This window comes from Argiope bruennichi, chromosome X1 (genome assembly GCF_947563725.1).
Source record: "Argiope bruennichi chromosome X1, qqArgBrue1.1, whole genome shotgun sequence".
NCBI lineage: Eukaryota > Metazoa > Arthropoda > Arachnida > Araneae > Araneidae > Argiope > Argiope bruennichi.
In genome coordinates, this window is record NC_079162.1 from 54,607,422 (window position 1) to 54,620,347 (window position 12,926).

A 12,926-nucleotide genomic window follows, 5' to 3' on the forward strand; every position below is an offset into this window, starting at 1 on the left:
TTCGATCCTGGATCCATCCAATCCTGAAAGTCAGATCACCATGACTCAAAATTAAAATGGAACAATCTCTTTAAAATTATAGAAAGAACCTTATTGCAGAGCAAGACAAATAATTGCATGCAAAATAAAACTCAGTAAATGAGTAGTATAACTTTAAAATATGTAAATAAAAAAATAGAGAGAAAATGGCCAATCAATTCTCCCAGAAATTCATACTTTAATAAAAACAGAATCCTCTCGGAAAGTTGGAAGGCAAAGGTAGATTCTTTTACATCTAAGGTTCTATCTGGTAACACATAAATTGTTAATGTTAGAAATAGTCAATATTAGGGCTTGAAAATCACCTTTAACTCCTAAGATATTGCAGTTATCGAAAAACTTTAAATACAAAAGTTGTTTGTTTTAATGAGGCGCTAATTCTGGTGATTGGATTTATTTTTCTATCTTGAACACTAAGAAAGTCATAGCGAAATGAAAATTTCACCCCCCCCCTCCCCAATATTTTCACCTTCTTTGTGTTAGATGGACTATTTACAAACTCGTTAGAGATTTTTACATTTCTAACAATGTATTAAAAGCCAGTTAAAATTCAAACAAAATTACTCCAATTATCTTGTTCACACGATAACATGGGCAAAGCGTTATATGCATATTATATATCATTTTATATACAGGGTATCTACTGCACTGTATGGAGCGAAAATGTAGATTTATTTAAATCGTTTCTGCGAGCTTTTATTTAGAAAATGCGGAAAAGGCAATTTTCGTTTTTACTTTAGTATTAAATAAAAGATTTGTTTACACACATTTATTCTTTAGAGAATATTATTACATTGTTTTCTCCACTTTTCCCCACAGGCATTATATTTTATGACATTTACTGATTTCCACCTTAAGCTGTTAAGATAATAAAGGTTTAAATTTTTCATATTTTTATTTTTTAATCGGACAGGATCGATTACAGAGCTATGTACCACCATACAAAAAAAGTCTTGAAATTGAGAAAAAAATTCTCAGATAAAGTTTCAGTTATTAGGAATTGTATTTTCCCCCCTCCTCGATGAATTTTATCGTCTCTTCACAAATCACAATCACAGGATCCAGAACTTCGAACGAACATTAAGCGAAAGAAGGAAAAAAAATACATGGATACCGAAAGAAAAACCATTTAGAGTTCTAACATTTCAAAAAAGTACTTAACCTTTTCACCTGATACTGATCATGAAAAATAATTATGAGTTGGATAAACTTGTTCAAGAAAAAGCGGCAAAATGTCTTTTACACAACTTGAAAGACAATTAGATATCATAAACTTAAACCGAAAGAAAGTATTAAAAGTTTCCTATTGTTCAAATAGTAAAATAAATAAGCAAAAATAGGAAGTTAAATGGAGGGAGAAGCAATAAAAATTCATTAAGGGCTTAAAAGGACTAAGGCACCAAAAGTATCTTAAATTTTTAACACGTTTTAGTAAACATGATAAAATAGTTTTTCTTTGTTTCACAAGATTACGAGTGAAATCACGCACTATAAAAATAAATTTTATTAGAATTTATCTTGAAGTTTTCAACAAAGCTTAGTTATTATGATGGCTTTCTAAGAAAGTAGTAATTTTATTAATTTTTTAAATAATCTTTTCTAAACTTTATAATTAGTTCTGCGCCTGATTTCAAGTAGTAAAACAAAAATTCATTACAATTACTTAAGATTATTCAGACTTTCTTAGAGAGTATTTTCCTTGTTTTGTGTAAAGTCGTGTAAAAATTTACAGTTTTCTTTCTTCAATCAATGTACAATGGTATATTGTAAAGGAGACGATTATTAAAATTACTTAAGATTTCTTAAATTAAAGCTATCTTTTATTTTTCATCAACTCATGTAAAAATAAACATTTATCTTTATTAAACTTGGCACATACATTAATAAACTATTTAAAAAAATAGAAAGGATGTGGTAAAAATCATTTATTATAATGTTAATTCGTCTTGTATAATATTTAATAGAAGTATAAAAATTTATTTTACGCGAACTTTGCAATTAATTATATTTTGATAAAGATTTCAATATTTCAAATGAATATATTTTGCAATGCTTCGATTGAACATTAGGGTATACTTGTGACATATAATTTATTATATGTAAGCATATGGCACTAATATTAGCTTACATGTGAAACATGTAAGAAATGCCGTTTGGGCATTTTTTAGTGAGTTCAAAAAATATTTCAGATGAAATTTCCTATCAATGGATCTAATTAGACAATTCTTCTACCTTAATTGGTAGACATTCCACTTAGGAAGGAAATGATCGGCGTTTTATAATCAATTTCTTTCACCAAACTTCTTAGATCAGCTAATTTCACTTTAATCGAAAGTCATTTTCTCCTTCAGCTCTTCAATTTGGAAAGAATTCCATATATCAGACTGTTAAATGACCTGTTTGGAAGTATCAGTTACCAAGTAAAATTATACTGAAATAATTTTAAATAATTCTTATAAGATCTTTACACGTTTGAATTTTGCAAATTAAAGCAAAAAAAAGATGTTAATGTACATGATGAATTAAGCTACATCTAGCTGTTATTATGGAGACTAAAACTATAGACCTAAATAATCTAGTTTAGTTTAATTATATTAACGTCCCTTTTTGAAGCAACACTAGGGCTATTTTGGGAAGGATTTAACTAATTAGAAAAATTTAATTTGATTAATCAATTAATTTGATTAATTAATATTTAAGTAACAAATCAAAATATACCATTTCGAATGAGATCTAAGTTTCTGTTTTATTGAAAAATGTGTCGGAACTTATGCCAACCTACATAATTTCATGCAAAGATTGATGAATTTCATGATAAATATATTTCCCATGAATTTTGTGGGAAGCAATTTTCCCATGTCCCTAGAAAGGTTTAAATAAGAAAGTAAACTGGAAAATTAATTTCAATTAGTTAAATAATTTTGCATATCATTAGCAAAATTATTTTAAGTTAGCTAAATATGTTTGTATGTCATTCTAAAACTATTCGAGTATGATTTAGTATGGTTGTTATCACTCATTATTAAAGTAAGGGATGCATAGTTGAACTTGCATGTTCGTATTGAGGAAGAGCTGTAAGCAAAGGTGCTTTCCTAAATAGTCAGTTATATTGGCATCTCATTTTAAAGCAACACTAAGGCTATTTCAGGACGGACCTCGTCATTTTGAACCGCAGTCAGATGACGAGGACGACACTTGAACTGGCCCCTCCTCTCCAAACTTTCACACCACACTAGAGGTAGGTTGTTTGGCCTCGATTCACTTAGAGTGCACCAGACCCGCTTACACTACCTTCTTCGGTGGAATCGGGTCTCGAACCTGAAACCCTCCAGTTCCGAAGCCGAGACCTTACTATCAGGCCACCGTGGTCATGGTGCTTTTTTAGAGCGAGAAACTATAATTCTCGTGAGAAATGATAAAAACAGTCTTCTGCTTAGTATTAGTGAGAAAACCTGATGTAAAATATGTCAACATGAATGCCTTAATTTGAAGTCCTCGTCACACAACAGTCATTTGCTCTCTTTATTATAAGATACATAATTCAAATTTTTAATGAATTCGTCAGATATGTTCAATATTATTCATTTAGTTACACAGATTACAAGAATTCCTTAACGCTGTTCTTATCATTTCTGCTATAATATGTATAGGGAATACTGGGAACAGCAGCTATGATAAGAACTCTTAAATTATTGACTGTGAAAGGAAATAGGGCATTTACATGCATTCGGTCCAGAAATGTGTATATGGTAGTGCACTATCTTCTGTTCAGCAGTTCAATTTGTTGGAGGAATTATTCCATATATTTTAATGACCGAAACATGATTCAATTATTGTTTCCCCAGGCAGTTAGTTACAAAAGGAACTCCGTACCCAATGAACTGCACAACATAATTCATTTATATCGTCTAACAAAAGAAATGCTGCTGGACATTTGCGAGGTTTACTATCTAAACTTGAATCCTTTACCTCTTGAAATGTGTATCCATCAAATAAAACCATAAACATAGCTTTAAAATAAGACTTAAAACTAAATAATTCGTTTATTATTATTTTAAGTAATGTTTGTATGCTTTAATGTGCTTCTTTGACCACCATTCGACAATGTTGTGGCTTGGTAATCTATCTTATTATCCATATTTGAAAGATCGCTAGCTCAAATCTTAATTATATCAAATAGTCATTAAAATTAGTAACTCGATAAGTTTCCACAATGAATCGACAAAATATGTATAAGAGATATTTAATTGAAACGAGGATAACCCATTAGTTTTTATCTTCAATATACCATTTCAAAAACACTAAATTCGTTTCGTAATATTTCAAAAAAAAAATATGTTGATACAATCGCTCATAATTATCAGGAGTAAAGCACATTTTTTAACATGAAAGGCATAATTAAAAATGATAACGTTCTATTTTCACTTTTTAATCGGCTAGGATGAGTATCACCGCAGCTCTTCTTCATATATCTATTTTTTTTTCTGAGTCTCTTACAGTCACGTTCACCTCATTTCCCCTCACTCAACTTGAGATCAAATGGAACCAAATTCCAAGACAAACTTACAGCGAAATCTGCTATGAATGCGTATCTTGTGCAACGAGACTAGATCTGGGGATAATCTCTCATTGGAAATTAGTCATCTTATTGGTATAGTCACATCACTGACTCTCCCACCCGACCGAAGGCCCACGGATAATAAATACTGAATGACCGGACCGCTGCAACAGAAACACTAACGGGAACTGGGGTTGAATCCTAAGGGCCATCACCGGCCACGGTACAACCCTTCCCTAAGGAAGTACGTCCCGTAACCGATAGGAGGAGCTAGGCCCCCGCCTTTTCGTGTACCCTCCAGGGTGGCGACATCCAACCACCTTTCCGGGAGTATCTCATCCTCATTTCGAAGTTCCCTCCCGGGGAGGGATTCTATTGGTATAAGACATGCAAATTTCAACAAAACTTGACAAACTAAATATCGATATAATTAATGATCATAACTAAAATTACTCTATCGGCCTTGACAATTTCGGAATGGCAGGAAAATTTAACAAATAAAATCCTTCTGCCTTCAGGAATTCGTTTTATTTGGCGTTAGACTAGACTTGATGATTGGAAGTCATCACCTCACATCTTCATATCATCGAAGAATCATTATTTATATGTATCCGATGCATGCCAGTGTATGTCATGTTTTAGACAAAATATTGTAGAAATATCTTTTAAATATCTTTATCAAGACTAATATCTAACACTTCTTCGTATTTTCGGTATGAAACCCAATTTTATATAACAAAAGGATTAAAGCAATTAAAGCGGATTAATTGCTTTGATCCTTTTGTTTTTATGTGATTTAATTTCGTTTATTTTAATTCGCGTCAAGCTTTAAAGCGACGCGTCATCTATTTCATGATTGGCATCACAATTTTAAAAATGTGTGATCAGATGACAAGGGCCAGAGCCTGAGCCAAAATGCATTCTCTCAAATTTCGTACAAGGCCATTGCAAACTGTTTTTCATATATGGACACAAAAAAATCGTAAAGATGAACATTGGAAACGAAAATTCTGCTTTTAATAGACTTGCCTTTATGTTTAGCATATTAAGCTCAATATCAGTCACCGTAACTACACTAAACTTTCCTTCCGGACCTTGTCATTTGCCAGTGTTAACAATATACTTACCTACTGTACTTCATCAGTCACAGATAACTGAGCATACACTTTTTGTTTAGACACATCAATCCCTATTGGCTAAATTTTCTTTCATGCTGCGTTAGTCATTTTTTATCGGCAATATACATTCAAAAATTATAATCTCTAAATAAATTTTAATCCGATGATCACAAAATAATGCACTTAAATGCTTGCAGTCTTATCGCAACTTTACTTAAATCTATGGTTGTTAGCATATCAAAGAAATCAGATATTTCAGACTAGCCTGAAGGGATGCCAAAACTGGCTTGGCGCTTAGCATGTTAAATGAAATCTGATTTTAAGCCAAAATCGAAGCAATTATCAAATAGAAACCGTTAATTAGATTAAAATCCTTATTAGCTCGACTTATTTAAATACATCTTAATGATCATTTTCAGTGTCACGCATAGATAATTTCTTTGCAGCTGTTACAATGAAGGAAGAAATGACTATATTATTCTAGGAATTATCAATTTAGCCATTATAATTATTTGCTTTATAGCTGTAACGCAATTTAATAACAGAAAAAATAATTGCAATAGTTAAAATAAATTAAAGCAACCAAATCTCCTTTTTTTTTAATAATGAATGAAAAATTCTCATATTTAAAAATGTTATCATTTGAGCTGCAAATACTTGCTTGTTTATATTTTTGCTGTGTATTTTATTCCACAAACGCTATATTAAGCTTTACTGTCTCAGAATACGGTAAATAAAATTGCAAATACTGAAAGCTTATCTTCTTGAAATAGAAGACATCCTGAAATCTTAACGTTATCAATATCCAAGTTACTACAAAAGAATAATGTGGTTATAAAGAAAACTATTTTTAAAAAGAAATGTTACATTGTCTCCCACTACTATTCTATAATCCCGTCTGTGAATGTCTGTTTTTTCCTGTGAATTTCTTTGTGTTTCCATGATACAAGAAACGGATTTTTGGCATTCGTGGATAAATCATTTTTATCGATTTTTTTAGTAAAAGTCATGAATGCAGACTACTTTTGAGTATAAAAGATATTCCTTTTTGCACTCCACATCTCATAAAATATTTGTAGTCTCAAAGAAATGATTTCTTCAATCTTGTTTTTTGACTAACCATAAACCTGAGATGATACTAGAATTTGAATCTCATGCATTTATTAATGTATGAGAAATATCCTTGTCTGGAGTTCTTAAGAGATTTTCTGTTCCCGATAGAATGGAAAATGCTTCGTTCTGGTTATTTTGTCAGAATATTTAAAAGAAAACTACAGGAATTTCATATCGAACTGCATATAGTAAGCATTTTTAACCAATAGTATCTTCCATTGCGCATATATTAAATTAACTTGCTGATTATGTTAAAACGAATAGAATTAAATTTTAGTTGGGTTATGTATATTTATATCATGAGAAGGCGAAGCTCTTTTTTTATTAACTTCTTGAAGGAAATGCATTCAAGTATTTTTTTTAAATTAAGACATTATTTAAAAGTGAGTTTTCATCTTTTATCACATAGGAATGGCTGTTCAAACAAAACTTTTTCATTCATATTATTTAATCTAAAAGCAATGTTGTTGAATAAATCAAGATTAATCTTTGATGCATATTTTGCTCTTATTTCTTTAAAATATCGCACATTTTCCATCGAACGGCAACACATATTTTTTATTGTTTTTCTTCCTTTGCACAATGAACTTGTGACCCAGGAAAATTATGCCTTACAAAACTGTTTTTGCATCATGAACAAAATTTTATTATCTGTTTGATTCCAGTTTTAAGTCAAGTATCAGGAAATCATTCATTTTCCTAATATAATCATATGATATATTTCCTTGCCTCCAAATTACCTCCACTATAAAAGAACTCGCACCAAATTATGTACAATCGTTTTGTTAATCTTCTGACCGCAAGTCTTACTCGTAAGCCAAAGAGCCTTGTAATAATTTTGGGTGGATGCTAAATGTAACCATATTCTCTTCATAGCCGTACAACCGACATTCTTTCGTAAAAATTGCTCCTTGCATTTCAATAGTGGTGTAGTAACCAGTGTAGTAAAGTTATGCTCTTATATTATACAGGGTGTTTCTGAACTCCACTTAAAAACTTGGAAAGGGGGAAGGAAACATCAATAGGAATCAGAATCACAAATGAAAGCTGAGTGCCAAATGAATAGGCGGCGCTCTAACGAACTCCCAATGAGCATACCCGGGTTTCTCATTGTAGCCAGCGTCTGAGTGAGGCTATCATGATTTGTTTTCATTCTGATTTCTAATATTTTTTTTTCTGCATCTTCTTTAAGTTTTTGAGTGAATTCAGAAACACACGGTATGTGGAATCTGCCATATAAATTTAATTCTGGAACCCACTGAACACCACAGGAGTAAAATACATGATATCAAAATGTCATGAAGATCCATTTATCCATTTGCATCCGAAAGCGTGATAAACTGGTGATGCTGGTCATTTATCATCAGTAAAAGAAATTCCACTTCCCTCGTACTTTACTGTCAATGTAAAATTTCTCGAGCGTCTTATTAGCAATGCAAAGATAATTCCGGATCTTGAATATTGCATATTTAATACAAGAAAAAGTTTACCAGCTTTTTCTCGCTTTCATCTTTCTCTTCTTATACTGCACACGAACTTTGGTGGAAGATTTTGGCATTAAAATCGTTGGAGCCTCATCATCGCTGTAAACTTTGCTCATGACGATGTTCCCTAATCACCAGTCTAGGAAAATTTGGCTTTCCCAGTATTTTATTGCCATTATAAAATCTCTTGAGTGTCTTATTAGAGGTACAGAAGTAACGTCGTGTCTTAAAAATCACCCTATCTAACATAAAAAAATGTGTAGGAGCCTTTTCCTGTTGTGCGAGATCTTCAATGGCAAATTTTATTGTCATTAGAATCTTTAGGCGCATATCATCTCTGTAAAATCAGCACTGCTTGTTATATTGAATGAACTGTCCCACACACCATGTTATTTTTTATATTAAATTTATGGAAGGAAGCGTTGAAAAGGGTGGCTCTGTGATGCTCATATCAAGCCAACGTTTCTTAGAGAGCCAATATTTGCTAAACAATACTATCAAGTTGATTTTGATAAAACGTAAATAATTCTTCAAATTAAAAGTGTTTACTATTTTGATTATTTATTGTTAAGCAAATAATTAGTTGATGAAGTATTTGTAGTCACTCAAATATTTTATAAAAGAACATCGGATAAATCTAGGGAATTAAATAAATCTATGAAATAATTTAAGTGTTTATTTATTGTTCGGTCCTCACCGAAAGATTAACATAAGATGAAAGGTTACTGGATAAGTAATAGTTAGCATAGCAATATTATTGGAATGAGGTACCTTCTAAGAAAGGAATTGGGCCGCGTCGGTGAATACATTTGTTTCAGTTGTTTTCCTTAAGACTTCAATCTAGGTTTTCCGTTTTCTTCATCGGAGGCGGCGGCCATTCAAGTACCAAGGATGCTTTAGTAGGGCGAGTGTAACACACATATGATTATTTTCTATACGAGTGAAAATACTATTTTTGGTCTAATAATTAAAGATTTCTAAATAAAACCAATAACAAAAAATATTTAAAAAAATATCATTGCGCAGTAAGGCGGTAAAATGAGTTGACTGCTTTGAACGTCTCAGAAAAATAAAATTATCAGTGTATTTAGTATAGTGATATAAACGGGATAAAGTAAATATTTCATTGGACAGCCTTTCTTTTGATCATTTTAAAATCTATAAATTTTTCGATTTTTTTAATACATTTTAGTGGAAAATTTTAAGAAAGGGGAATATAGCAAATTTGTCGGGAAAAAAAACTTTCTATTCAAAAAGAGCCTTACACTGTTCTGGAAGTACCAAGTACATAACACTGTATGTACCTTTTTTCTTTTAAAAATCTATTCAAATTTTAAATATCGAATATCGATATGTAAAAATGGGTGTTCGATAAAAGCTTCTACACTGTCTTTAAATTTACAGCCTAGTTTTATGTTTCTTACAGGGTTGTTTGCATTATGAGAGCACATGAAACAGATTTTTTGAATACACGGGCAAGTTATTTGCATTAAGTTTTCAGGATAAGTTACTATGTAAAATAAGTTTTATCATAAAATGTATCTCATTTTATACTCCATGTTTCATAAAACATTTTTTTAATAAAAATAATAATTTTTATGTCAGACATTTTACCAAACATAAACCTGAGTTGATATTAAAATAAAACTGAAATGCTTTTATTACTGCTTCAGTTAACAAAAGTATATCAATTATTGTACCTATCTTGAACTCCAAGCTTATTTTGTATTGAATTATTCAAATAAATATTTTCATCTTTTATCCTATAAAAACATTTAGAATGTTTCAACTTAGTTTTACTATCTCCGAACTAAAGGAAATACAGAAAGGTTAAGCTGAGTAAAGCACATGATTCATATGTCTAGTCTTTTTGACAAGTAACATTGCCGATTATTTATGATTAATATATACTGGATGTAATATTAGAGTGAATTCGAATGCCTGATAAATGGTTTGGTTTACATTTATTTTACTATTTTTATCCTTAGTCTCTTCGAAACATCTGGGAGCTATTACTTTTAAACGAATTTATTTTTCTATTTTGTCTAAAATGCTACTTGAAAATATGGGACACAAAAATGAATAGGTATATTCAAATAAAGAATTTTTTTAGAATTTTACACTATCCAGATCTCACAATTTATACTTCCAACAGGTTTGCTATTGAAAATGGGCCTTTTCATTTTCTCATTTCTGTTATGTCATTTCTAAGCATATCAGCAATTCTCTAAACTGAATTATTTTAATTCGGTAGATATGCAAATATTTCGAGTATAAACAACCAGATCATTGTTGTACATATTAGATAAGTTCGAAATTACAGACGATGCCATAATAAAAATTTGATTAATCCAGAAATTTGAATCATGACACACAGGGAATGCAAAAAGAATAAAGAACAATTTATAAACAAAGAAGGCCACAAAGATTTATTTTTTTAAGTTTAAAAGTTTTTAAATATCATAATACATAAGAAACTAATTTAATATAAGATTAATTATAATTTTAAAAATTCGAAATTATTTTAATAATTATTATTTCAATAAAAAGAAAATTTTTATGAACATTACACAATTACATCATCGATTACAACAACAGCTCACTAATATTCAAAATTAACAAAATTTATTTCATAATGGGTTTAATGTTTTTTTAAAGAAAGTAGATACTTCTATTATTTATTCTTTTCTATATAAACACATTGTACAGCAGTCAAGTCCTCGAATCCTTTAAGGATCCTAGAAATTATTCATTTAAGATCACGAAGAAACGAAATATTAATGCATTTCGTAAAAAAAGCAATTTATATATAAGAACACATTTTTTTTAAATTTTTGATTTTGATGTGGAATTAAAAATGTGTCTATAATTACATTTTTGGCAAATTCGAAGAAACATTCGAATCATTGACCAGCTGTAGTTACAATCTTTCGAATTAGTCAAGTTCTCCAGTATTTTAATGTTTTTAAAAGATCTGTAAGCGGTTTATTTTAAAACAAAATTTATCCTGTTTTAAACCAAAATATAACTTGAAAATATGGAATTGAGACATTATATATTATAAAATTATATTTCATAGGTAATTCCACATATTTTTCTCTAACAAACATCGATGGATATATTCAAGGTAAATAGAGAATTTCACACTCCTTACTCATAGCCTATATTTCTGATAGATTTTCCAATGAGAATAGAACATTTCAATTTTTTTAATTGTATATATATTTTTTGAGTCATGCAATCATATAAAAAATTTACTAATCTGAATTTGTTTATTATTATCAATACTTAAATTCTTTAAGCAGGTGTCAAATTATTATTATTATTATTATTATTTTAATACCAGCTTGTTTTTTCCACTTTAGACATTATTTGGAATTGAAATTGTTTTCAATATAACTGTAAAAAATCATAATATTTTTCTCTTTCAATTTCTAACAATTGAGTTTAAGTAATGCCAATTAGTAATTCAATCATTCTCTGATCATTTTAGTTTCTTATTACTATGATGTTTATATATTACCTGAAATTCGAATTTATTTTCCGTAATTTTTTATTAGTTCAGTACATCCTTACTTTGTTTCCACCGTGTCAGTTTTATCTTATGCAACAAAATATTCATCCAAAAAGCAATAAAAACTTCTAATTAAAAAAATTTCTGAAGACGTTTGATTTTAATTGCACTATTTATTTTAAAGTTCTATTGTAGAGATTTTGTGCTGAAAGATTTATATATTGTTAATTCTACTAATACTAATTTATCAAAATTATTATTTTTCAAAAATATTAATTTTTAATTTAAAATTCTCCATTTGAAACAGATATTGTTTATTTATTATATAAATAAAATACATTTTTAAAGTCCTTTTTAGCTTAAAAATTATCATTTTCTGTTTCTGTTGCTATAGGTGTTGGAGTAGACTAATACATGAGAGCATTGATACAATCCTTAAATATTGAAGAGTGAATTGGTTCAAAATGTTCACATTCCTTTGTAACCGTTATTCCGAATCATATCTTTCAGTCATTTTTAGTTAGCAGTTAATTTACGAAAGAAGTAAACATAACTTTCTCGTCTAAAAGATGTTTTCTTCAAGATTGTGTTTGTTTCTTCTCCAATTTTTTTTTTTTTTTTTTTTTTTTTTATGGACCTGGGATTTTCTTCCAAAGGCTTGATTTTTTTTTCCTTTCTTGGATAGCCTTAAGTTTTGAAATAGTTTAGGGTTGGTTTTGCATTACTACTTGTTTTAAGAAGAATGGAGTCTTTGGGGGGGGGGGGGATTGTCGCAGATTAATGCGGCGGAATCCGGGATGCAGTGATATTTGTCTCCAATGTGTAAGAATGTGCCCCATTTCTATAGTTCCAATAAGACTTTTTTTCTTCTCTTAAAATATGTACACATGTTATATGAAAATGACTTATTAGTATTATCGTCTGAAAAATTTTGGGGTTGCAACATTCATAAAATATCTGCATCAACCATTAGTTACCCTTTAGAATCAGAAAACATAGTTGGAATACCTAATACACGCGGTAATACGATTTGTTCTATTTTACTTAGATTCAGTCTAACAATATCGGACACTTCACCTCTTTGAAACATATAGATTCAA